At 40.9% G+C, this 26,551-nt stretch overlaps 1 protein-coding gene across 4 annotated transcripts in view; it reads right to left on the bottom strand.

Annotated features, from left to right (window-relative positions):
• Positions 1 to 26,551, bottom strand: part of LOC127487179 (uncharacterized) — a 274,077-nt gene that overhangs the window by 122,878 nt on the left and 124,648 nt on the right. For 3 of the 4 annotated variants that reach the window (XR_016212916.1, XR_016212917.1, XM_089303674.1), the window contains one exon: positions 5,125 to 5,275. The exons of the other annotated variant lie outside the window; for it this stretch is intronic. The gene's annotated coding sequence lies outside the window, so the exon portion shown is untranslated. The remainder of the gene's footprint in view (positions 1 to 5,124; positions 5,276 to 26,551) is intronic. 4 annotated transcript variants of the gene reach the window in all.

Here is a 26,551-nt window from a genome sequence, read left to right as displayed (position 1 = left end):
TAATCAAGCACACCAGGTGCCGTATCCTTTACTTACCCCTTTCCCTCAGCACAGGACAGGCTTGCTCTTCCTTTCCTTCCAAAGGAGGACTAGGGAGGTTGGGGGAGTCCAATCCGGGTATGCATGTGTGTTTTACTCACTGAACTTTAACAAGGATGTGTAATATTCTAGAGGCTTAACTAATTTCATGTCAATATGGCTGAGCCACATACCCAGCTGTGTCAAGCATTATTCAGGCTGATTGTGGAAGAGTGTTTGTGGGAGATATTAACATTTAAATCACTGGCCTTTGATAAAGCAGGCTGTACTCTCTGATGCAGGTGGGATCATCCAAACAGCTGAAGACCTGAGGACAGCAAGAGCCTTGTGAGCAGGAAGGAATTCTGCGAGTACAGGCCTTCAGCCTTACACTGCAGCTTTGGCTCTCCCAGGACCCTCAGCGGTACTTGGGACTTGCTGACCTGCATAATCTCATGTGCTAATTTCTTACAATAAATCATCCCCTGTATCCAAGTGTACAGATCCCAGTTGGTTCTGCCTCTGTGGAGATATTTCATCTGTCGGTTCAAACTGCAAATGCCTGCGACAGCCAAGGCTGGGCTAGGCTGAAGCCAGGAGCCTGAAACTCAATCCAGGTCTCTCATTGAGTGGCAAGGATCCAAGTACTTAAGCCATCACCTGCTGCCTCCTAGGGTGCACATTAGCATGCAGCTGGCTAAGAAGTGGAGGAGCTGGGACTTGAACCAGCTATATTGAACCTACATTGCAATATAGGATGCAGGCATCCCAGGCAGGGTCTTTACCACTGCACCAAACACTCGCCCCTGACAAGCACACTTGCGATTATCAGACACACTCGGAGCATATACAGCGTCACCTAGCTGTCACTGAGAGTGGCAGGAAACTCTACTTGGAGAAAGCAGTGAGACTAAGTGATCTCTGAACTCTTCACAAAGCTGAAACTTGAGATTTGGTTACTCCAATGCGTAGTCTTCCCCCAAGTACCAACTCTGACCTTAAGAAAAGCACTTTTCACTCACGTAACCAAGTACAAACCTGGGTGGAATGTGGAGGTCTAGTTTCCATGTGTGAAGGGACAAATGTGAAGGACAAGGCCCCACACAGAAAAGGAAGCCAAGGCTGTGACCCAGATCCTGTCTCTGGCCTTTTAAACTCTGAATCACAGAACTCACAAAGGGAAGGAGATTCTTCTCCCTGCCCCCACATTTTTTTTTCCTGAGCGAAAAACAACAATGACCAACGGAAATCCTTTGTGGGACACTTCCTACCATTCCATAACTACCATTCAAAAGAAAGAAAAGGTCCTGGAATTGAGCTGCCACTGCACTCCCAGCAAAGGCCTCATGTTGAACTTGATGAGAGATTCCTTGCTCTCTTCCTGGTGGAGTTATGTTGCAAGTAACTAGGGTCATCATCACGGAGCCAACCAAAGAACATGCTGTCAGCCAGGGTGCCCACCTGAGTGTTTTTCACGCAAGGACCATTTCTCATGCTAGCCCCTCCACAAAAAGGACTTGTCACCCATGGGAACATGGAGGCTGTTGCCAGATCTCAACCAGGCATGGCTGTGAACAAATGCAGGCCTGGTATTTTCTACTTCCTCTCATCTTCTAACCATGCACATGATTTTCAAGAGGCATTCTAATGAGAAAGTGTTCCCTGGGGAGACCTGGCGGAGGATCGACTTATCAATCATGAATCTGAGTATTGTTATTGTCTGGTTCCCTTCCAACCATAAGTCCTAAAGAGCAGGAGTTGAGTGCTGTTTTGCTGCTAAGCCCCCAAAGCCTAAAAAGGACCTGAATCCCAGTGGCATGCAATGCATTTCACTAGCGTTCAGGGAGCTGGAGTGCCATGGTTGGATTGGTAAATCCTGATTATCACTGGGAGAAGCTATGAAAAGAGCACCGGACAAGGAGTCAAGAGGGCTGAGTTCTCAGCCCTAGACTGGCCGCTCTACTACTCTTTCCCTCTCTAGTCACTGAACTACCTGCAAAGCCCCCGACTCCATCTCTCAGAATCTCCGTTTGCCTTGTTACAAGACAAAATCAGTACAAATTTAGCTTTGCACTTCCTAGTTGGCTTTTATTTGCAAGTCTGCAACAGAGAAGCCCTCAGAATCAGAGCAGGCTCAGAGGGCAGCAAGACAGCAAGGTGGGCAGAAAGCATCTAGAGACAGACAACGGAAATGAAGGACAGAAAAGCAGTGAGGTCTAGACAAAGCTGATTGGTTGCAGCCCGGCATTTGCCTTATTTGAACACATGTTGAACAGTTGGCCACCTGCTAGTGACAGAAGCTGTGCTGCTGTGATTGGCGGGGACTCAGCCAGTTGTGACTCCTAAGTTCTGCTTTCAGTTCTCTTGCTTGCTAGGTTAGGTCACGGTTCCTCCTGGGAGAGCTCACGCAGGAGGCTCCTCCGGTCAAATGCAGTTTGATTGACCAGATTCCAATGGGAAGAAGCCTGTTGGGCTGTCCAATGGGAGAACAAAAGACAGCTACAATCTCTCCTGGAAGGAAACATGGGCAAGGAAGCAAAAGAGAAAGAAGGCAGAGTGGCTGGCTGAGAAAGTGAGCAAGCAGTCCCCTTCGCCTTCTCCGGCGCTCCCTTCTTGTTACATTACAGCAGGCATTGTGGTGAGATTTAAAAACAACTGCAGCGCTCCAGGAGCTCAGCCCGCCTTCCCCTGAACCACATTCCTGCCTGCAGAAAACAAGGAGGCTGGGCTTTCCAGCAAAGTCACGGTGCTCTGGTTCCTCTGGGAGGTGTCCCCCCAACCCCGCACACACCCAGCAATGCTGACTTTCCTGTGGGTGTGATGCCAGATGTGGGGCCCTGCTGGAGAAGGCCAGGATCAGCTAGTGATGAAAAAGAGACCCTAAGACAGTCAGACAGAAAGGGATGCTTAGAGAAGACTCCTGCCCCCTCTACTCTGAGCACAGGTTGCTGACAAGCTTATGAAGTCTAGGAAGGAAACAAGATGTGAATGTGTATTTAGCAGACAGCATGCTAACAGTCCTCCATGCATTATTGCATTTGATTTTTAAGACAGCTTAGGTGTTAGGTCCCATTGTTACTGAAGAAGAAACTGATGCTTAGATGACTTGCTGAAGGTTACACTGCAATGAGAGGCAGAATTAGATCTCACAGTCTGGCCCCGTAGCTCAGTCTTTTACCTCACCACAACACCTCAACAGGCGCAGGTTTGCTGAACATGGGGCATGCCTTCCACCACCCCTCCCTCAGAACTTGTGTGGCCTGAACAGTGGAACCCACCTGCCACCTGCCCCGAGGCTCAGCCCTCCACGGCTCTCAGCAGGCTCCAGAGATGCTCTCACCGCTGCCATCCTACAATGAGCTGCCACCCCAAATACTCCTTCAGCTCAGGGACACAGTCCTTGGAAAAGTTGGCAATGTTATATTCTCACCTCTTACTCCTCTGCTTCCTTCCTACATGCATACCTGAACCATTAGGAAGCCTCTGATCTTGCCAAGGTCACCAACCAAAGATGGCACTTTTTTCAGTCGGGATTATAGGATTATATATGATTTCTCAGCCCCCTTCTGCCGTCAGTCATGATACTGTTCTGAATGCCTGGTGTCCCCTTGGCACCCTCTCTGCCACTCCTCCTGGTTTTCTTCCCAGCTCTCTGCCTGTCTACTCCTGAGATTCTGCCCACCTTTCAGATACTGAAGTTTCTCGGGATCTTGTCCCAGGGCCCCCCTTCTCACCCTAGACACTCTACACTGGGATGTCATCAACATTCATGTCTTTGATGATATCTGCAGGTGAATGAATCCCAATTCTTGACCCCCTGCCCAGCTCAGCGTTCCCAGTGTCAGCCTCATATGTCTAGCCTGTCAAGTGGCACATCCCCACCTCCTAAGAACAGTGATGTAACCCTGTCTCCTGACCCTCATCCATATAAATCACCTTGATCATCAGGATGTTCACCACTGGCCTGATTCTCCTTTCGTTTATTCCCTGAACATGTTATCCGGTAGTGTTCTTCTGGAACACTGTTATCTGGTAGTGTTCTCATGTTGCTTCTAAGGCTTATGACCCATACGTGTCACCAACTATGCACAGGTGTGGGCTGTTTTAATGCACTGTGAATGCTGTAGGTTTGGTTGATTGCTATCTGGCTTTTTTTCAGTTCAAAAAGGAGTCTTCTCTTTGGATGCCTGGGTATACTGTAGTTCTGGTGCAAACCAGCAGCCTCTGACTTCATGTATGATTGCATGTGTGCACATGCTTGTTAAACTACCACCCCAGTCAAGCCCAGCCTCTCCCAATCCAATGGAACCCTTTGGGAAATGTGGTGACCATGAACCCACTCCCTTTTGACCAAGCCTGTTCTGAGCTCAGGTTTGCCCTAGTGTGCCACATATGTAGGAAAACTCAAGCTTTTCCATGTACCAGATGTTTCCAGATACTGTCATGTTTGTGGATCTATGCCTCTGGCTGCCTGACCCTTCATTCATTATTTACCTTAATTACCATAATGGGCTGATCTACCTGCAGTGTCTTTCCCCCCACCACAATCCTTGAAGGTACATTCCAGTGCTATTGTCATTTTGGAGCAAGTACAGCTGAGTCATCTCATTGGAGCGCTGGCTGCAGGACTCAGCACCCTGCCAGCTAGCAGGACCACATGAGCCTCCTGCTCAATGTTGGTTGGTCCCATGATTCACTCTGGTGCTGCACAAACTGCCTGTCCCCTCACAGCTCAGGTCCTTCTCCATGCCCCAGTTACTATTTTGTTCACCTTTTGTTCACCAACCAATACATTTGTCCTGAGCATATATCAGGTGCCAGATCTTTCATAAATACCATTTCAAAATAACTTCCTGAAAATTATTTTGTATTTACTTATCAATGTCAAACTTTCTTACCTATCCATCAATATGACCCATACATGATGGACTGATGGATTCTACGAGTGTGACACACTATAGGGTTTAGGGTATAGGACAGACACCTAGAGAAATAAGATTTGACCTTGTCCTTATATTGCTCACTGTCTGTACTAGTTCACTAGAGTTGCCATAACAAAATGCCTGATACTGGGTGGCTTAAACAATAGAAATTTGTTTTTCTCACAGTTCTGGAGGCTGGAAATCCAAGGTCAAGGTCCTGGCAGGTTGTTTCCATCTGAGGCCACTCTCCTTGGCTTGCAGATGACTGCCCTGTTGCTGTGTCCTCACATGGTCTTTACTCTTGGCACACGCATTCCTGGTATCTCTTCCTCTTCCTATAAAGACACCAGGCCTATTGTAATATGGCTACACCATAACAGCTTCATTTCAATTTACAGGACCTTTTCTACCAACTCAACTACACTGTGAAGTGCTGGGGAGTTTAGAGAGGGCACTGCCAAGGAGACAGGGAGGAGGAAAAGAAAGAGAACTGAGGACCATGGTAGATCGAAGCAAGGCTGTACCCTTCCTGCGAGATGAGTGTACATCACGCCTCACTGACTTCAGGCTGGGCTGTGTCACACACTTTAGATGGCAAAACATGAATAGCAACGACCTATGTCACTTCCAGGTAGAAGGTTCTAAGTGCTAACCAATATGTGCTTCCCCATGATCCCTCTCTTCCTTCTGCCACCAGAGTGACCACATTCCACAGAGTTCCCTTCACCAGTCCAGGGCCCAGAGTGAGGACATGAGCAGCACTGCAGCCAAATCCCAGGGGACACAGAGCCGCCAAGGATGGGGATCAGTGATGACTGGGTGACTGTAGCATAACTTCACCTATTCTCACGGAGGCTATGGGTTGAAAGAGCTCCCTGAAAGACAGCAATGCACATTGTCAAATGCTCATAGGAGAACTTGAAACCAAAGGCAGAGTGGAGGACAAAGTATGGAAGAAAATGAAGGGAGATCGATCTTGGACATGAAGATATACTCCTAAGTCCCTCCACTGAGACATAAGAAAAGGAAGACAGGTATGTGTGCAGGTCTGATGTTAGAGGGCAAGTGGACAAGAAGCTGAAATAGCTTGGCATAAGTGCTACAAAAACACAAGAAAGCAACCAACACTGTGCCACAATAATTAGAGGGGAAAAGATATCACATTTGCCTAGAGTGTAAAGGAGTGATACAAAAGAAACGAGGGGAATTGAATCAGGTCTGAAGGACAGCAGGGTACTTGAAAATGTCCATAAAATGGAGTTAAAAGGTTTATTTTATTAAAAACATCATCAAAATCCAAACTTTGTATTTCATAATATGTACTTCCTCCAAACTTTTTGAAGATCCCTCATATATCTGCTAAGGTAATACTAGCTCCCCTAAGAGATAAATCCCAAAATTTTAGTGTCTTGAACCAATACTAGTTTTTTGGTTTTTTTTTTTTTTAATGCATAAACAACTCAAAAGCATGAAAGAGAGACTGTAGCATTTAATCTCTTAGGAACAAGACAGATTAGCACTCTGCCATCATCAATATTTGAGAGGAAGAGCTTAGCTGCGCTGGTATTTGAGTAAAGCACAGAGACAGAGGAAGAAGACAAAAGAAGAATGGATGTGACAGGTTTCTGGAAGCAAATCAATTACACGCACACCTGCCAGCAGGGGCAGCTGGGGAATGGAGCCTCGCTGGAGACTAGCTGTGCGATGAGCAGATAGCCAGGGTTCACCCAGTGAGGACCAGAAATGGAGAAGGAAGGCATTTCAGAGAGTATAGCAGGGGCAGAAAACTGCACTCAAGGACAGTAAGTGATGAAAATTGTCTATGATGGAATTCACGTTGGGGTCTACCAGCAGAATAAGGTACAGAGGGAGCCTGAGTCTGGACTGGAACGAAGGTTTAAATGAATTTTAAACTTGTCACAACCATCAGGGATGAAACAAAATGTTTATAATTTTTTATTGAAAATATTTTTCAAGTATGTGGGGTGAAGATAGAAAACAGGGAGAAACAAATGTGTCCAAATCTTGCCAATCACCATGTCTGAACAAGGATGTCTCTACTTTGTGAAATTGTATTGGTCAAAATGTTTTTAAAAGATCATAAGAACCCTTTCAAAATCTTTCACTGGATGTACTACGAGGAAATAAATACAATAACGAGGAAAAAAGTTCTGATCTATTCATGTATTAGCAGGTACACAAAAGCATCTAGTCAGTGTGTGACTACTTTGAAAGCTCTAGAATAATCACAATTTTAGGCAAGACTATTATTTTCTGGGAATCTGTACTACTATTACTGCAGGAACACTCCACCCTCTGCTCAAACTCACAAGGACTTGATTCACTACCCATGATCCAAAAGTTTCAGAAGCAACTTTACAGGCCATGCCGGAGGAGACTTCTATCAGCATTGTAAATCTGTTCAATATAGGCTGCAATCGGAAATAAATTCCTCAGAGACTTATGATGCTTTTTGTAGCTTCATGATTGGTTGTTTTTCAACACCTCTTCTTAGTTTTGCAATGCTGAGTCCTATTAGAATCAGCAACATTATATGAGCTCATTAATCCTTCATGCTCAAGACCAAAGCTGAGGTCCCCCTTACATCATTTTGCTAAGAAACATTCACACACAATGCATTCCAAGAATTCTCAACAAGGCACACGTATGGCCTCATCCTCCAACATTTAGAAGACAACTGCCCCTCAAGGGGGAGAATTTTTCTGGGCTTCTGCTTTTCAGGTGCTGGAGAGAGATAGCCTTGTTATACTTTGTAACCTAGCAAAATCTTGTCTAGTCTAATGGAGGTACATGATAAAATAGAAAAGGGGGGAAGGAGGGAAGACTTATGGTAGTCAGACAAATCTGAGCATGAGCAGTTAGCAGTTGTTGACCTTAGATAAATGTTTTAACTTCCTCGAGTTTAATACGAGAACAACAGGACCTATCAGGCAGGATCTCTGTATGAAGGAAATCAGAAAGTGCCTCCTACAACACAGCATATAGAATGGTATAAGTGCATGTTCTTCACACACACTCCATATCCTTCACATATACCGTGTTCAACTCCTGGCCTTGTCTGTGATGAGCAGAGCAATGTAATTCAAATGTAAGATCTAAGGGTCAGATAGCAGGTAAAGCCGCCACCTGCAGTGCCAGCATCCCATAAGAGTGCCAGTTTGAGTCTTGCCTGCTCCACATCTGATCCAGCTCTCTGCTATGGCCTGGGAAATCAGTAGAAGATGGCCCAAGTCCTTGGGCCCCTGCACCCGCATGGGAGATCCAGAAGAAACTCCTGGCCTCTGGCTTCAGATTGGTGCAGCTCTGACTGCTGTGGCCATCTGGGAAGTGAACTAGCAGATGGAAGACTTTCTCTCTCTCTCTCTCGGCTTCTCTGTAACTCTGCCTTTCAAATAAATAAATAAATCTTTATTAAAAAAGTGTAAGATCTTGGGGCCAGCATCGTAGTGCAGCAGGCTAAGTTGCCAACTGCCAACACCACCATCGCATAGAGGTGCCAATTCCAGTCCTGCCTGTTCTACTCCCAAGCCAGCCCTCTGCTAATGTATGCCTGAGAAAGCAGCAGAAGATGGCCCAAGTATTAGGCCCCTGTGACCCATGCGGGAGTTCCAGATAGAGTCCCAGGCTCTTGGCTTTGGCCTGGCTCAGCCCCAGCCATTGTGGCCATTTGGGGAGTGAACCCATGGGTGGGAGATTCTCTCTCTATCTCCCTTTCTCTGTTTTCCCTTCTATCTGTAACTCTGCCTTTCAAATAGATAAATAACCTTTTAAAAATAATCTAAGAGCGTATCTTCCCTCAGGTAGCATGGCACTGCTTTGTTGAGTGTAGTCCATCATCCAGGTACAGTACATTGTGGCATATTCTCTGTACAATGTATTCTACCACAGTCCCAGTGGCAGTGACAGGCCCATTACTCTGCACTGACTGAAATGCCTCAAAGGGGACACTCTGTGGCTTTCTTTTTTTTAACTTTTATTTAGTAAATATAAATTTCCAAAGTACAGTTTATGGATTACAGTGGCTTTTCTCCCCCATAATTTCCCTCCTACTCGCACCCCTCCCATCTCCCGCTCCCTCTCCCATTCCATTCACATCAAGATTCATTTTCAATTATCTGTATATACAGAAGATTGATTTAGTATATATTAAGTAAAGATTTCATCAGTTTGCACCCACACAGAAACACAAAGTGTAAAATACTGTTTCAGTACTAGTTATAGCATTACTTCACATTGGACAACACATTAAGGACAGATCCCACATGAGAAGTGTCCATTTCACTTCAACAGGTTTCCCCTTTGGTGCTCAGTTAGTTGTCGCCAATCAGGGAGAACATATGATATTTGTCCCTTTGGGACTGGCTTAATTCACTCAGCATAATGTTTTCCAGATTCCTCCATCTTGTTGCAAATGACCAGATTTCATTGTTTTTGACTGCTGTATAGTATTCTATAGAGTACATGTCCCATAATTTCTTTATCCAGTCTACCGTTGATGGGGATTTGGCTTGGTTCCAGGTCTTAGCTATTGTGAATTGAGCTGCAATAAACATTAATGTGCAGACATCTTTTTTGTTTGCCAATTTAATTTCCTTTTGGTAAATTCCAAGGAGTGGGATGGCTGGGTTGTATGGTAGGGTTATCTTCAGGTTTCTGAGGAATCTCCAAACTGACTTCCATAGTGGCTTAACCAGGTTGCATTCCCACCAACAGTGGGTTAGTGTCCCTTTTTCCCCACATCCTCTCCAGCATCTATTGTTGGCACATTTCTGAATGTGAGCCATTCTAGCCAGGGTGAGGTAAAACCTCATTGTGGTTTTGATTTTCATTTCCCTGATTGCTAGTGATCTTGAACATTTTTTCATGTGTCTGTTGGCCATTTGGATTTCCTCTTTTGAAAAATGTCTGTTAAGGTCCTTGGCCCATCTCTTAATTGGGTTGCTGGTTTTGATCTTGTGGAGTTTCTTGATTTCTTTGTAGATTCTGATTATCAACCCTTTATCTGTTGCATAGTTTGCAAATATTTTTTCCCATTCTGTCAGTTGCCTCTTCACTTTCCTGACTGTTTCTTTTGCAGTACAGAAACTTCTCAATTTAATGCAATCCCAAATGCTAATTTTGGCTTTGACTGCCTGTGCTTCTGGGGTCTTTTCCAAGAAGTCTTTGACGGTACCTATATCTTGCAGGGTTTCTCCAATGCTCTCTAATAATTTGATGGTGTCAGGTCGTAGATTTAAGTCTTTAATCCATGTTGAGTGGATTTTTGTGTAAGGTGAAAGGTAGGGGTCTTGCTTCATGATTCTGCATGTGGAAATCCAGTTTTCCCAGCACCATTTATTGAATAGACTGTCCTTACTCCAGGGATTGGTTTTGGATCCTTGATCAAATATAAGTTGGCTGTAGATGTTTGGATTGATTTCTGGTGTTTCTATTCTGTTCCATTGGTCTATCCATCTGTTTCTGTACCAGTACCATGCTGTTTTGATTACAACTGCCCTGTAGTATGTCCTGAAATCTGGTATTGTGATGCCTCCAACTTTGTTTTTGTTGTACAAGATTGCTTTAGCTATTCGAGGTCTCCTGTGTCTCCATATAAATTTCAGCATCATTTTTTCCAGATCTGAGAAGAAGGTCTTCGGTATTTTGATTGGTATTGCATTGAATGTATAAATTTCTTTTGGGAGAATGGACATTTTGATGGTATTGATTCTTCCAATCCATGAGCATGGAAGATTTTTCCATTTCTTGGTATCCTCTTCTATTTCTTTCTTTAAGGTTTTGTAATTTTCATCGTAGAGATCTTTAACGACCTTGGTTAAGTTTATTCCAAGGTATTTGATTGTTTTTGTAGCTATTGTGAATGGGATTGATCTTAGAAGTTCTTCCTCAGCTGTGGCATTGCCTGTGTATACAAAGGCTGTTGATTTTTGTGCTTTGATTTTATATCCTGCTACTTTGCCAAACTCTTCTATGAGTTCCAATAGTCTCTTAGTAGAATTCTTTGGATCCCTTAAATAAAGAATCATATCATCTGCAAAGAGGGATAGTTTGCGTTCTTCCTTCCCAATTTGTATCCCTTTAATTTCTTTTTCTTGCCCAATAGCTCTGGCTAAAACTTCCAGAACTATATTGAAGAGCAGTGGTGAGAGTGGGCATCCCTGTCTGGTACCAGATCTCAGTGGAAATGCTTCCAACTTTTCCCCATTCAATAGGATGTTGGCCATGGGTTTTTCATAAATTGCTTTGATTGTATTGAGGAATGTTCCTCCCATACCCAGTTTGCTTAGAGTTTTCATCATGAACGGGTGTTGTATTTTATCAAATGCTTTCTCTGCATCTATTGAGATAATCATATGGTTTTTCTTCTGCAGTCTGTTAATGTGGTGTATCACATTGATTGTTTTGTGCACATTGAACCATTCCTGCATACCATATTTGTTAAGGGACTTAAAGGGAGACTTAGACTCCAATACAATAGCACTGGGGGACTTCAATACTCCACTCTCAGAAATAGACAGATCAACAGGACAGAAGATCAACAAGGATACAGTAGATTTAAATGACACTATAGCCCAAATGGATCTAACAGATATATACAGAACTTTTCATCCTACACATAAAGAATTTACATTCTTCTCAGCAGTACATGGAACCTTCTCTAGCATTGACCACATACTAGGCCATAAAGCAAGTCTCAGCAAATTCAAAAGAATTAGAATCACACAATGCAGCTTCTCAGACCATAAAGGAATGAAGTTGGAAATCAGCAACTCAGGAATCCCTAGAGCATATGCAAACACATGGAGATTGAACAACATGCTCCTGAATGAATAATGGGTCATAGAAGAAGTCAAAAGAGAAATCAAAATTTTTCTGGAAGTAAATGAGGATAATAGCACAACATACCAAAACTTATGGGACGCAGCAAAAGCAGTGTTAAGAGGAAAGCTTTTATCAATAGGTGCCTACATCAAGAAATTGGAAAGGCACCAAATAGATGAGCTTTCAATTCACCTCAAGGATCTAGAAAATCTGCAGCAAACCAGACCCAAATCTAGTAGGAGAAGAGAAATAATTAAAATCAGAGAAGAAATCAACAGGATTGAATCAAAAAAAAAATTACAAAAAATCAGTCAAACAAGGAGCTGGTTTTTTGAAAAAATAAACAAAATTGACACCCCATTGGCCCAACTAACTAAAAAAAAGAAGAGAAAAGACCCAAATCAATAAAATCAGAGATGAAAAAGGAAACGTAACAACAGACACCACAGAAATAAAAAGAATCATCGGAAATTACTACATGGACTTGTATGCCAGCAAACAGGGAAACCTATCAGAAATGGATAGATTCCTGGACACATGCAACCTACCTAAATTGAACCAGGAAGACATCGAAAACCTAAACAGACCCATAACTGAGACAGAAATTGAAACAGTAATAAAGGCCCTCCCAACAAAGAAAAGCCCAGGACCAGATGGATTCACTGCTGAATTCTACCAGACATTTAAAGGACTAACTCCAATTCTTCTCAAACTATTCAGAACAATTGAAAAAGAGGGAATCCTCCCAAAATTTTTTATGAAGCCAGCATCACCTTAATTCCTAAGCCAGAAAAAGATGCAGCATTGAAAGAGAATTACAGACCAATATTCCTGATGAACATAGATGCAAAAATCCTCAATAAAATTCTGGCCAATAGAATGCAACAACACATCAGAAAGATCATCCACCCAGACCACTCTGTGGCTTTCAAGGGCTGTTATGCACAGAGTAAAGACCACAGAGAAGAAATAACGAGTTGTCAAGGGCCTCTGTGCAGGGGTAGCACAGAAACATTTGCTTGTTGAACCCGCCCTCTCTGCCTCCAGTCACTGCCTCTCCCTCGGTGGTGGCCATCACTTGAGCTGGTCAATTCTTCTGGCTGTTCTGACACCAGCTACACAGATCTCCCATGTTTCCTTTCAGGTACTTCACAGTTTTAGGACTGACATTGAGATCTGTGATCCATTTTCAGTTAATTGTGCATGATATTAACTGTAGGTTTTTATAGATTTTCTTATCGGATAAATGTCCCTTTCTGCTACTTATTCAAGAGTATTTTCAAGACTGGATATTGGATTTATCTAATGCTTCTTGCAACATTTGTTGAATTGACAATATGATTTTTTTCTTTTTTAGTTTGTTGGTATGATAAATTACAATGGTCAATTTTTTTAAGATTTATTTATTTGAAAGCCTTGGTGGGGGGAGATACATAGGTAGGGAGGTGTGTAGGTAGGGAGAGAGAAAGAGAAAGAGAGAGAGAATCTCCCACCTGCTGGTTCAATCTCCAAATGGTCACAACATCCAGGGCCAGCCCAGGCTGAAGCCAGGACCCAGGAGCCAGGAGCTTCCTCTGGGTCTTCCATGTGGGAGGCAAGGGCCCTAGTATCATCAGGGACCTGTATCAGAAGTGGAGAAGCCAGGGCTCGAATCAGCACCTGTATGTAATGCCTGTGTTGTAGGCTGTGGCTTTATCTGCTGTGCCACAAAACTAGCCCCACATTGATCAATTTTTTAGTATTAAGCTAGTTTTCTTGGGATAAATTCCACATCACCATCAAATATTGTCATCATTGTTGGATCATATTTGCCAAAACGTGGTTTAAACTTTTTTTAAAGATTTTTTTTTAATTTTTATTTATTTGAAAGATAGAGTTACAGAGAGAGAGAGGGAGAGACAGGTCTTCCATACGCTGGTTCACTCCCCAGATGGCCGCATGATCTTCTAGGTTTCCCATGTGGGTGCAGGGGCTCATCTTCCACTGCTATCCCAGGCCATAGCAGAGAACTGGATTGGAAGAGGAAAAGGAGCAGCCAGGACTAGAACCAGCGCCCACATGGGATGCCGGTGCTTCAGGCCAGGGCGTTAATCCACTGCGCCACAGTGCTGGCCCCCCGGTTTAAACTTCTTAAGACTTATTTATTTGAAAGGCAGAGTTGTAAAGTGACAGAGAGAGACAATTCAACCTTCCATCCAATGGTTCACTTCCCAAAAGGCCATGACAGTCAGGTCTGAGCCAGGAGCCAAGAACTCAACTTAGGGCTCCCCTAATGGGTGGCAAAGACCCAAGTACTTGAGTCATCACCTGCTACCTCCAAAAGGTCATATTAGTAGGAAGCTGGATCAGAAGCAGAGTATCTGGGACTAAAACTGATACTCCAACATGAGATGCAGGCATCCCAGGTGGTGGCTTAACCCTGTGTACCACAAGACCTACACCTTGGTTTAAGTTTTCTGCATCTATATCCATGAATGATATTGGCTTGTAGTTTTCTTATAATGTCATCTCTGATTGGATATCAGGGTAATTCTGGTTTCATGAATGAGTTGGTCGTTATTTCTTTAATTTCAATATTCTGGAAGTCGTTATGTAGAATCAGCATTATACTTTCTTAAAATGTTTGGAAGAATTCCTCAATGAAGCCATCAAAATCAGGAATTTTCTTTATAGTAAGGTATCTAAACCACCCACTCGATATTAATAAATATTAGGCAAGGAAGCAGGTTATCTATTTTTTTCTTGAAAGACTTTTGCTAGTCTCTGCCTTTTGAGGCATTTTCTCATTTCACTTAAGTTGTCAAATTTATTAAAATTTTTCATAATATTCTCTTGTTACCATTTCAATATCTCTAATAATCTCACTTTTGTCATTCTTGATGTTGATAACTTGTGTCTCTTTTCTGATCAATCTTGCCATAGGTTTATCAATTGTATTGATTTCTCAAAAAATCAGCTTTTTGTTTCCAGGGTTTTCTCTGTTCTGTTCTCTATTTCACTTATTTCCACTTTCATCTTTATTATTTTATTTTGTTTATGTTGGGTTTCATCTGTTGTCATATATTTTAACTTTATACACATTAAATTCCATATACATCATTACTATTTAAACATAAAATTATCTTTTAAAGAGATTCTAATAATAAAATGAAAAATCTTACATATTTGTCTTTGTAAATTTCTGCTGTTTTTTATCCCTCTGTAGACTCAGGATTCAATCTAATGTTTGTTTTTTGCTTGAAGGTCTTCTTTAATTTTAAAAAATTTGTTTATTTTATTCATTTGAAAGACAGAGATATAGACAGAGAACTACCATATGCTGGTTTACTCTCTAAATGCCCATAACAGCCAGGACCAGGCCACAATAAAGCCAGAATCCAGGAACTCAGTGTGGGCCACCTATGGGTAGTTGTGACTCAATTATTTAAGTCATCCTCAGCTGTCCCCACCCCCCAGGGTATGCATTTTCTGCAAAACTAGAACTTGAGTCCAGGCACTCCAATATGGGACTCAGACATCCCCAGTGGTGGTTTTACCACTGCACCCAAATGCCTACCCCTCCTTGAAGGTTTTTGTCAAATTTTTATAATGTAGGTGTGCTTGTAATGAATTGTTTCAACTTTTGGATATCTGAAAGTTTCCTAAGTTGCCTTCATTTTATAAAGATAATTTTGTGGAGTAAAGAATTATAGGTTGATAGGTGTTTGTATTTTTCTTTCAGTACTTTAAAAAGTGTCCCACTGTCTTCTCACTTGGATAGTTTCCAAATATAAATCTGTTGCAATCCTTCTCTTTATATATATATAAATGTCTTTTATATTACATTATATATATATTATATATAATTATATATAATAGATAATGTCTTTTTTTTTCTTGAGATATTTTAAGATTTACTCCTTATCATTGACCTTGAGTGATTTGATTATGACAAGACTAGATGAAGTTTTCTCCATGTATCTTATTCTTGGGGCTTATTGAACTTTTGAATTCGTGGGATTCTAGTTTTCATCAAAGTTAGCAGGCTCTCAGATATTATTTCTTTAGATATTTTTCCAATTTCCCTCCCCCTTGGAGGATTCTAAATATAGTCCAAACAGGTTGCTAGAAGTTGTTCCACAGCTTACTGGGGCTTTTTATTGCAGTCTGCTTTCTCTGTGTTTCATTTTGGTAGTTTCTATTTTTATGACTTTGATTTTCTGATCTTTACTTTTTCATTTGTAATCTGTCATTATTTAATAACCATCAATGCAATGCATTTATCATCTCTTACATTGTAGTTTTTATTTCTAGAACTGATTTGGATGCTTTATGTCTTCCATGCCTCAAATTACTTTTTTAAACAGATCAAACATAATAACTGTTTTAATGTCTTTATCTGCTAATTTTAACATTTGTGTTAGCTCTGGATTAAAAGTATCCACTTTAGTCAATTGTTTCTTATCCTTACTTTGCTTTCACAGGTGGTGTCTGGCTTACAATAGTTTGACTTAAATTTTCAGCTCTACAGTGGTGCAAAAGATACACATTCAGCAGAACTATATTCCAAATATTGAATTTAGATCTTTTCGCAAGCTAGCAATATGTGGTAAATGACTGTCTTGTAATGCTGGGCAGCAGCAGTGAGACACAGTTTTTTGTAAGCTATGCAGTCATGAGGATAAACAAGAATACTCTACAGCGTACTGTGTTGCTAGGCTATATTATGTAGGTTAAGCATATTAACTGAATATTTACTTAAAATATTTTCAATTTATGATGGGGTTATCAGATCATTACTTCATCATAAATTAAGAAGCATCTGCATTTTACTACTTCCTTGCATGTATGGTAATTTTTTAAATGGATACCAGCTGGAATTTAACATGTTGCTAAACATTATTGTATTACTATAGATATTCATATATTTTATTCTGGTACATAGTTATGTTACTTTAAAAATCTGACCTTTGAAAGTCTTTCTTTTAGGGATTGTTACACAGAACCAGAGCAGTGCTCAGTCTACAGTAATAATTCCATTACTGATGATGATTTTTCTGAGTACTCTACCTAACGCCCTATGTGTTGTGGGTTTTTCCAGTCTGATTGAAATGAATAGGCACTAATCCTGACCCTGTGTAAGCACCATGCATTGTTCCCTTGAATCTTTTTGGATGGTTCTTCTCCTAGGCTCAAGTAGGTTTGCTTTTTATTATAATTTATTATTTATTTTAATATATTTGAAAGAGGGACAGACTGACAGAGATCTTCCATCCCCTCACTTCCCAAATGCCATTCAACAACTAGGGCTGGGCTAGGCTGAAGCCAGGAGGAAGGAACTCAATCAGGGTCTCCCACAGGGGTGGCAAGGGCCCAAGTACCTCACTGGTTTTATATTAGCATGAAGTTAGAATTACAAATTTAGTCTGGATTCAAACCCAGGCATTCTGATATGGATTGCACATGTTCCAAGCTCATCTTAACTGTTGCACCCAATGCCCCACCACCCCCCACCTCCAATAGATTTCTTAAATGCAGACACTGATCAGCTCTTAGTTCAAGGGATATGCTCTGAAAATCTCTAGAGTTCTCTTTCTGTACAGCGACAACATCTCCTCTCATGTGCTCTGCATCCTGAACTCTAACTGCCTTGGTCTCCCTGGAAACCTCTCAGTTCAACTCAGGGAGCTCCCCTCACAACTCCCCTCTTGGGTTCTCCCTTCCTGCATCATATGCTGAAAACCCTCTGAAGGCAGTAAGCTATGGGAATCATAGTAGAGTTTCTTGTCTACACAACACGCTCATAAATTTTTAACAGTAAACACCCTTTCCTCCACTCCATTTGAGATATGCTGAGAAGTAGGTTCTCAATTAATTTTGGAGAACTGAAAGAAAATTGCATTTATCTTCCAAAGCAGAATAAATTGAGACCCCATGTGATGACTTACCTATCATCCTCCAAATCTCTTTCACATCCCTTTACCCTACCTACTAGTCAGGAGAATTCAAGAAAGTCAGGTCAATATATGCTTCATTTTGTTGTATTTAAAATTAAAAATAAAATGTAGTTTATTTTTCTCTCTTTTTGCCAAGCATTCAAAACAGATATTTTAACATCCTGAGGAAGTCCTAATATGATAACTCTTTAAATTGAGAACATTATAATATCACTGGGAACAGATAAATGCAGAAATAAAATGTCTCAGCTCCCTGAAGTCCTGTAGATGTAGAAGCTACAGGGGGAACAGGAAAGGCCAAAATCCCTGATAAACACAGATGTAAAAATCCTCAATAAAATATTAGTTAGTCAAATCTAATAACACATCAGAAAGATCATTCACCTGAACCAAGTGGGATTTATCCCTGTAAGTAAGGATGGTTAAACATTCACAAATCAATGTGATACAGAAGAATAAAACCACATGATAATATCAATAGATGCAGAGAAAGCATTTGATAAAATACAACATCCTTTCATGACGAAAACCTTAAGAAAATTGGGTATAGAAGGAACATTTCTCAACACAATCAAGGCAATTTATTAAAAACTCACAGCCAGTATCACATTGAATGGGGAAAAGCTGGAAGTATTTCCACTAAGATCTGGAACCAGAAAATGATGCCCACTTTCACCATTGCTATCTAATATAGTCCTGGAAGTTTTAGCCAGAGCCATTAGGCAAGAAAAAGAAATCATAGGGATACCATTTGGAAAGGAAGAAGTAAAATTATCGCGGTTTGCACACGACATATATAGGGATCCAAAAGACTTCACTAAGAGACTATCAAAACTCAAAGAAGAGTTTGGGAAAGTGGTAGGATATGATCAAAGTCTTTGTATACACAGACAATGCCATGGCTGAAAAAGAACTTCTAAGATCAATCTCATTCACAACAGCTGCAGAAAAAAATTAAATACATTGGAATACATTTCACCAAGGTGGTGAAAGATATCTACAATGAAAATTGCAAAAGATTAAAGAAATATAAGACTCAAAAAAAAATGGAAAAAATCTTCCAAGCTTGTGGATTGGAAGTATTAACATCATCAAAATTCCATACTGTTGAAAACAGTTTACAGATATAGTGTGATCCCAATCAAAATACCAACAACATTCTTCTCAGATCTAGGAAAACACTACAAAAATTCATATGGAAACACAAGAGGCCTCGAACAGTGAAGGTAATCTTATACAACAAAAACAAAGCCAGAGGCATCACAATACCTGATTTCAAGACATACTACAGGGCATATATAATCAAAACAGCCTCGTACTGGCAAAAAAAAAAAAAAAAAGACATGTAGGCCAGTGGAACAGAATGGAAACTCCAGAAATCTATCCACATATCCACAATCAACAACTAATCTTTGACAAAGAACATAAAAATCTATCCCTGGAGAAAGGACAGTCTCTTCAACAAATGGTGCTGGGGAAAAGTAGATCTCTCTATGTGCAGAAATATGAAACAAGATCCCTACCTTACACCTTACACAAAATCAACTCAAAATCGATCAAGGATCTAAATCTACCACCTGATATTATCAAATTACTAGAGGAGACCTGAGAGGGAACACTGGGGAAACTGTGCAAGATATTGCCACAGGCAAAGACTTTTTGGAAAAGACCCTGGAAGCGCAGGTATTCACAGCCAAATAGACAAATTGGAGTACATCATCCTTTGAAGTTGCAAAGGAAACACTCAGCAAGTAAATAGGCCACTGACAGAATGGGAGAAAATATTTGCAAACTATAAAACTGATAAAGGATTAATATCCAGAATCAGTAGAGAGCTCAAAAAACTCAGCAACAACAAAACAAACAATCCAGTTAAGAAATGAGCAAAGGACTTGAACAGGTATTTTTCAAAACGAGGAATCAAAATGGCCAATAGGCACATAATATCTATTGGGAAATGCAAATCAAAACCACAAGGAGATTTCCCCTCACTCCAATTAAATGGATCTCATACATAAACCAACAAATAGATGCTGGCAAGGATATGGGTGAAAAGGTATCCTAATCCACTGTTGGTGGGAATGTAAACTAGTACATCATTGTGGAAGACAATATGGAGATACCTCAGAAAGATGAAAATAGATAAACCATATGACCTAGTCATCCCATTCCTGGGAATTTACTCAAGGGAAATGGAATCAGCATATGAAAGAATTATCTGTTCTCCCATGTTTTTCAATTCACAATAGCAAAGACATGAAGTCAACCCAGATGTCCATCAACTGATGACTGGAAAAAGAGATTATGGTGTGTGTGTGTCTGTGTGTGTGTACACACAGAGACCATGAAATACTATGCAGCCATAAAAAAGAATGAAATTCTGTATTTTCTAACAAAATGGATGCCAAAAAAAACCATTATACTTGGTGAAATAAGCCAATCCCAAATATTATGATATTATGTGTTATGTTATGATATTATGATATTATGTTTTCCATGATCAGAGGAAACTAAAAGAGTGCTTAAAATGCAATGTGTAAGAGTGAAATTTTTTTTTAAACTTTTATTTAATGCATATAAATTTCCAAAGTACGACTTATGGATTACAATGGCTTCCCCCCCCATACTGTCCCTCCCACCCACAACCCTCCCCTTTCCCACTCCCTCTCCCCTTCCATTCACATCAAGATTCATTTTCGATTATCTTAATATACAGAAGATCAGCTTAGTATACATTAAGTATGGATTTCAACAGTTTGCTCCCACACAGAAACATAAAGTGAAAAATAATAGATGATTTTTTTAAATGATGATGAAATCAGAGCAGACCTATTGTCATGTTTAATCCCAGTGAAAGTCAAGTTGGGAATTGATAATTTCTTTTTTTTTTTTTTACAGAGGATCAGTTTAGTATGCATTAAGTAAGGATTTCAACAGTTTGCACCCCCATAGAAACACAAAGTGAAATATATTGTTTGAGTACTTGTAATAGCATTAAATCTCAATGTACAGCACATTAAGGATAGAGATCCTACATGAGGAGTAAGTGCACAGTGACTCCTGTTGTTGACTTTACCAATTGACACTCCTGTCTATGGCATCAGTAATCTCCCTATGCTCCAGTCATGAGTTTCCAAGGCTATGGAAGCCCTCTGAGTTCTCCGACTCTTATCTTGTTTAGACAAGGTCATAGTCAAAGTGGAAGTTCTCTCCTCCCTTCAGAGAAAGGTACCTCCTTCTTTGATGACCTGTTCTTTCCACTGGGATCTCACTCGCAGAGATCTTTTGCCAGAGTGTCTTGGCTTTCCATGCCTGAAATACTCTCATGAGCTTTTCAGCCAGCTCCGAATGCCTTTAGGGCTGATTCTGAGGCCAGAGTGCTATTTAGGACATCTGCCATTCTATGAGTCTGCTGAGTATCTCACTTCCCATGTTGGATCACTCTCCCCTTTATTTACTCCATCAGTTAGCGTTAGCAGGTACTAGACTTGTCTATTATTGTTTGTAGCCCTTGTTGCTACAGTTGAGGAACAGTGGGGTTTTTTTTCTTCTTACTATTTGTTGAATTCTTTATTTAATGTGAGGTTAATCTTATGGATATAATAAGTAAACTGAAAGTAGCTCACTGTAAAAATTAAGAGAGGGAAAAAGAGATGAAGGAGGAAAAAGGGTAGGAGCATATGCAAGAGGAAGGGTAGGGTAGGAAATATCACTGTGTTCCTTAATCTGTATATATGAAATCTGTATTCCTTAAATAAAATTTTATAAAAAAATAGGAGCAGGTACAGCATTATGGTCTTCCATAATCACTTCCCAGAATGTTTTGGAAGACTGGCATGACTTCTCCTGACCAGCCATAATTAATTCCTAAATATCACTGTCCACTGAAAAGTTCCAAGCTTTGAAGAAAAAAAATAATATCCATCGAATGAGTCTTCTTTTCCGAATGTGACTATGATCACATTGATCACATCCATCACACCCAGGCAAGCAAAGGAAAGGATGCTTTGATTGGCTTTGAGACAGTGGCCTGAATCCTCACATTAGACAGTTGTTACCCATAGAAACAATGCTGCCTCATGGCACCTCCAACAATCTTTCATGGAAAGATGGAAAACTGGGGCAATAGCTAGACCATCAAAGTTGAAGTCAGATGGTAGATGTTCACCTCCAGCGTGGAGGTATTGAAGAAAATTACCTCATGTGATCTTAGTTTGCCAGAGTTGTCATACCAAATACCACAGACGGGCTCAGTCCTACAACAAAAATGAGTTTTCCTACAGTTCTGAAGGCTGGAAGTGAAAGATCAAAGTATCAACAAGGTTTATTCTGGGGCCTTGCTCCTTGACTTGGAAATGACCGCCTTCTCATTGCATCCTCAGGTGGTCATCCTTCTGTCTCCAGGCATCTGCTATAATCTCTTCCTTTCAGAAGGATACCAGTCATACCAAGTACTTCAACAAATTCTTAGACAATAGACTTAAAAGGTAAGCTTATTTGGGTGCCAAAAAAAATGTTGAAATCTATGCATGGGGGGTCTTCAATTTTTTCAAAAAGAAATCATGAAAAAACTATGCATGAACTTAAATTTCTTTGTGCTAAAATTAAGTCATCTTTTAACATTCAACTTGGACCCAAATAAAAAATAAACCCAGAGCCCCTCTTCACCCCTTTCCACTAGGGTAGTCATTATTTCTAATAGAAGAGATTAATAGTGCTTCTCTGGGGACATAGTCTAGCTTTTCTGATCCAATTGTAAATTTGGGCTGGTTATGCATTTTGTTCCGCTTCACTGTAGTTACTTAATTCTCATTGCTATGTTGTATTCATTACATGACTATGCCACAGCTACTTTATGCATCCATTGTTGATGGGTATTTATGTTGTCTCCAGCTAGGGGCATAACTAGGCGCACCCCTATGAGTATTCTTATAGCTGTATTTTGTTAGACAATTGTATGTATTTTTTGTGGGTGTATATCACCAAATCATAGGGTATGTATATATTCAACATTAGTAGATACTGTGAAACATTCTTTAAAACAATTGTTTGGATTTACTCCCCACCAGAAGAGGACAGGAGCTCTAATTACTCCCAAAAAAGCATAGCTATGCTTCATACAAAAAATTTGGAAACAAGCTGTCAAACAAAGGAAACTGATTAAATAAATCATGGTATTTCTATGCAATATATTGAAAATAGTTATTAAAATATGATTTTCATAAAAATGTTTTAAAAATATGATTCTCAAAGCATATTTAAGAATGTCGGGAAATGATTCAAATATATAAAGTTAAAAAAAAGGTTATGAAATGGTATAGCTTGTGCCCAATGATGTATCAAAAGAAAGTTAAATGTTCATGCTGTATCTGCATTAAAAGAAACCAAAAATAAATTGTGGTTTCTGTGAAAGATTAGATTACAGATGATTTTTACTCTTCATACTTTTCCACATTTGCTCTTTCAAATATTCATAAATGACATTTATGACACTTCTAATTAAGCAAGAATAAGATAAAATGTGTTATAAGCAAAATTCATCCTTTTTCTTATATCTCAAGTTATTTCTGAAACTCAATGAGCAAAAGCCTAGGAAACCCTTTGGGAAAAGGCCAAGCACTACTGGAATGTCAGTTATTATCCTAATCAGTTTTGCTTGACCGATTTCTAACACTAGTTGAACAGAAAGCTGGAGATGCGGAGAGTGATCTGGGAGATGTGGTGGCCACAGGGCAAGGCAGGTGACGGTAGAGGGTTCAGGCTCCACCTCAGCACATCTCTACCCTGGTTGCACTTCAGGATCACCTGGAGAGCTTTGCAAATATAGATCAAGTGCATCAGGATTTCCAGAATTAGAACCTAGCATCAGCATTTCACAAAAATTTTATCACTGTGACATACAGGTTAAACCACCGCTGGTAGCACCAGCATCCCACACTTGGGCCCCTGCCACCTACAAGGGAGACCCAGAAGTAACTCCTGGCTCCTGGCTTTGGTCTGGCCCAACCTCAGGCCATTGCAGCCATCTGGGGAATGAATCAGAGGATGGAAGACCTCTCTTTCTATCTCTCTTTCTTTCTATAACTCGGCCTTCAAACAAACCAATAAAAGAAATCTTCTTTAAAAACTTTCTTAGTATATTCCCAGGTACAGCCAGGTTGGAACTCCTGTTCTAGATAAACGCAAGACTTTGTACTTCTCATCGCTATTTTGTCATTTACTGGGAGAGGCACAGGGATAAGGGGTTGGGATATAGTCACGCCCTGAAAGGAATCCTTTGAGGTCCAAATGTCTTCACTTGGAACGGGGCCTTTGTCCAGTGAAGTGTGTCACAATCTCAACTTGACATTTTCCACTGGGCGGGGTTGGGGAAACTCAAGTCTGTGCGCGCCCCCTAGAAACTGTGTCTCATTCTATTACAGGAAACTTTCCTAGTCTACGTGTGTAGATAATAATGACAATGCCCATTTCCAGAGCAGAGTGTGCCTATCAGTGCAGTTTCCTGGGCATTACCTCACTGGGGCCTTGCAATCAAGATTTTATTTTTCTAACATTGGTGGATACTTATTCCAGTACTCCCAGTTAGCAGCCTTAGTGAAGTAGAATTGATATACAACAAATAGCATCTATGTAAGCATATAATTTTACACACACACACATATATATATACTTATATGTATATAATTTTTTTTTCTCGCAAAATCATCACCACAGTCCAGGTAGCAAATATGAAAATAAGTAAATATCAATATGAAAATAAATAAATATCAAAACATTCATGGAAATTGGAAATTGGATTATCATTTAATTTCACTTTTACAAACTTCCTGAAGCCCTTCATATACCCATAACCCCCCAAACTTTCCAGACACTCCTTCATAATCATTCCTAGTCATTCACACTCCCCATCTCCATCAACCACCAATCTACTTGCTGTTACTAACAATTCACTTATTTGTTCTAGAATTTTATGGACATAAATAATGGTGTGTGTGTTTCCTTTCACAACCCATCATTACTTTGGAATTAATCGACGTGTTTGATAACCACTATTCCAATATATGGGAATACAACCCAATGTATTTTTCCAGGCTCCCATGTGTGGAAATTCGAGTTATTTTCAGGGACGTACACCTCAACTCCTCAGGGACAGAAGCTTCTGCATCTGGGATCCTTCCAGTCCTCAGCCTATGTATCTCTTCACCTGGCTGCTCATCAGTAAAATATCTTCTCTAACAAAAGCGCAGTAGAAAGTAAAGTGTTTCCCTGAATCCTGTGTGGTGTGTGCCATTCTAGTAAATGAGTAAACCCCAGTATAGCCAGAGATCAGAAGTATCAGAGGCCTGGACTTGCACTGGGCATCTGAAGGGCAGCAGGGCAGGGTGGGAGGGAGACCTTCTAGAACTGAGTCCTTGAGCTGTAGGATCTGACTAATTCCAGATGGACAGCGTCAGAACTGAATTAAATCACAGGACACCCAGTCAATGTCCACCAACAAACTCAGCTTATGTGTAGGAAAAATCTTCACTTGTCTGGTCACTGAAGTGTTCTGGGTTGAGTGTAGACAGTTAAGTAGAAGAAAATAATTTGTTTTCTCATATCATATATACATCATATCCAGGTATTCAAAATGGAAATGAATTATACAACTAACTGTAAAAAACAAGAAATATAATGCTTTTAAAAGAAAGTAGTTGTAGGCTGGCGCCGCGGCTCACTAGGCTAATCCTCCGCCTAGCGGCACCGGCACACCGGATTCTAGTCCCAGTCGGGGCGCCGGATTCTGTCCCGGTTGCCCCTCTTCCAGGCCAGCCCTCTGCTGTGGCCAGGGAGTGCAGTGGAGGATGGCCCAGGTGCTTGGGCCCTGCACCCCATGGGAGACCAGGAAAAGCACCTGGCTCCTGGCTCCTGCCATCGGATCAGCACGGTGCACCGGCCGCAGCGCGCCGGCCGCGGTGGCCATTGGAGGGTGAACCAACGGCAAAGGAAGACCTTTCTCTCTGTCTCTCTCTCTCTCACTGTCCACTCTGCCTGTCAAAAAAAAAAAAAAAAAAAAAGTAGTTGTTTGGGGCCGGCACTGCGGCACAGCGCGTTAATGCCCTGGCCTGAAGCGCCGGCATCCCATATGGGCGCCGGTTCTGGTCCCAGCAGCTCCTCTTCCAATCCAGCTCTCTGCTATGGTCTGGGAAAGCAGTGGAAGATGGCCCAAGTCCTTGGGCCCCTGCACCCACATGGGATACCCGGAGGAAGCTCCTGGCTCCTGGCTTCGGATGGGCGCAGCTCCGACCATTGCAGCCAATTGGGGAGTGAACCAGCGGATGGAAGACCTCTCTCTCTCTGCCTCTCCTCTCTCTGTGTAACTCTGACTTTCAAATAAATAAATGAATCTTTTTAAAAAAAAGTTGCAAAACATATTTGTAACCTTGGGTAGGCAAAAATGGCTTAAGACACAAAAGAAAAAAGTCATAAAATTTACCAAATAATAAATCAAATTTCCTCAAAACTAAAAACTTCTTCTAAAGATTCTATTAGAGAATGAACAGGGAAGCCATGGACTGGGAACTATTTGTGCAAAGCAAATATCTGGTGAAGGACTTGTATCTAGGCTAGGTAAGGAATGGTCCAAACTCAATAATAAAGAGCAATATAATGTTTTTTAGTGGGCAAAACACTTGAACAGACACTTTTCACTGCAGAGGATAGTATGGATAATAAAATCACAAAATATAGAAATGTCCAACATCCTTAGTCTTGAACACTTTGAAGGTAATCCAGTTAGGGATTGTTGATATTTCCATTTTGCAGATAAGAAAACAGGGGCTCAGAGAGATC

Source organism: Oryctolagus cuniculus, chromosome 9, assembly GCF_051225735.1.
Source record: "Oryctolagus cuniculus isolate XC-2025 breed Fujian yellow rabbit chromosome 9, ASM5122573v1, whole genome shotgun sequence".
NCBI classification, from domain to species: Eukaryota; Metazoa; Chordata; class Mammalia; order Lagomorpha; family Leporidae; genus Oryctolagus; species Oryctolagus cuniculus.
Note: the sequence above shows the minus strand (reverse complement) of the source record. Positions and strands in the feature narration are given on the sequence as shown.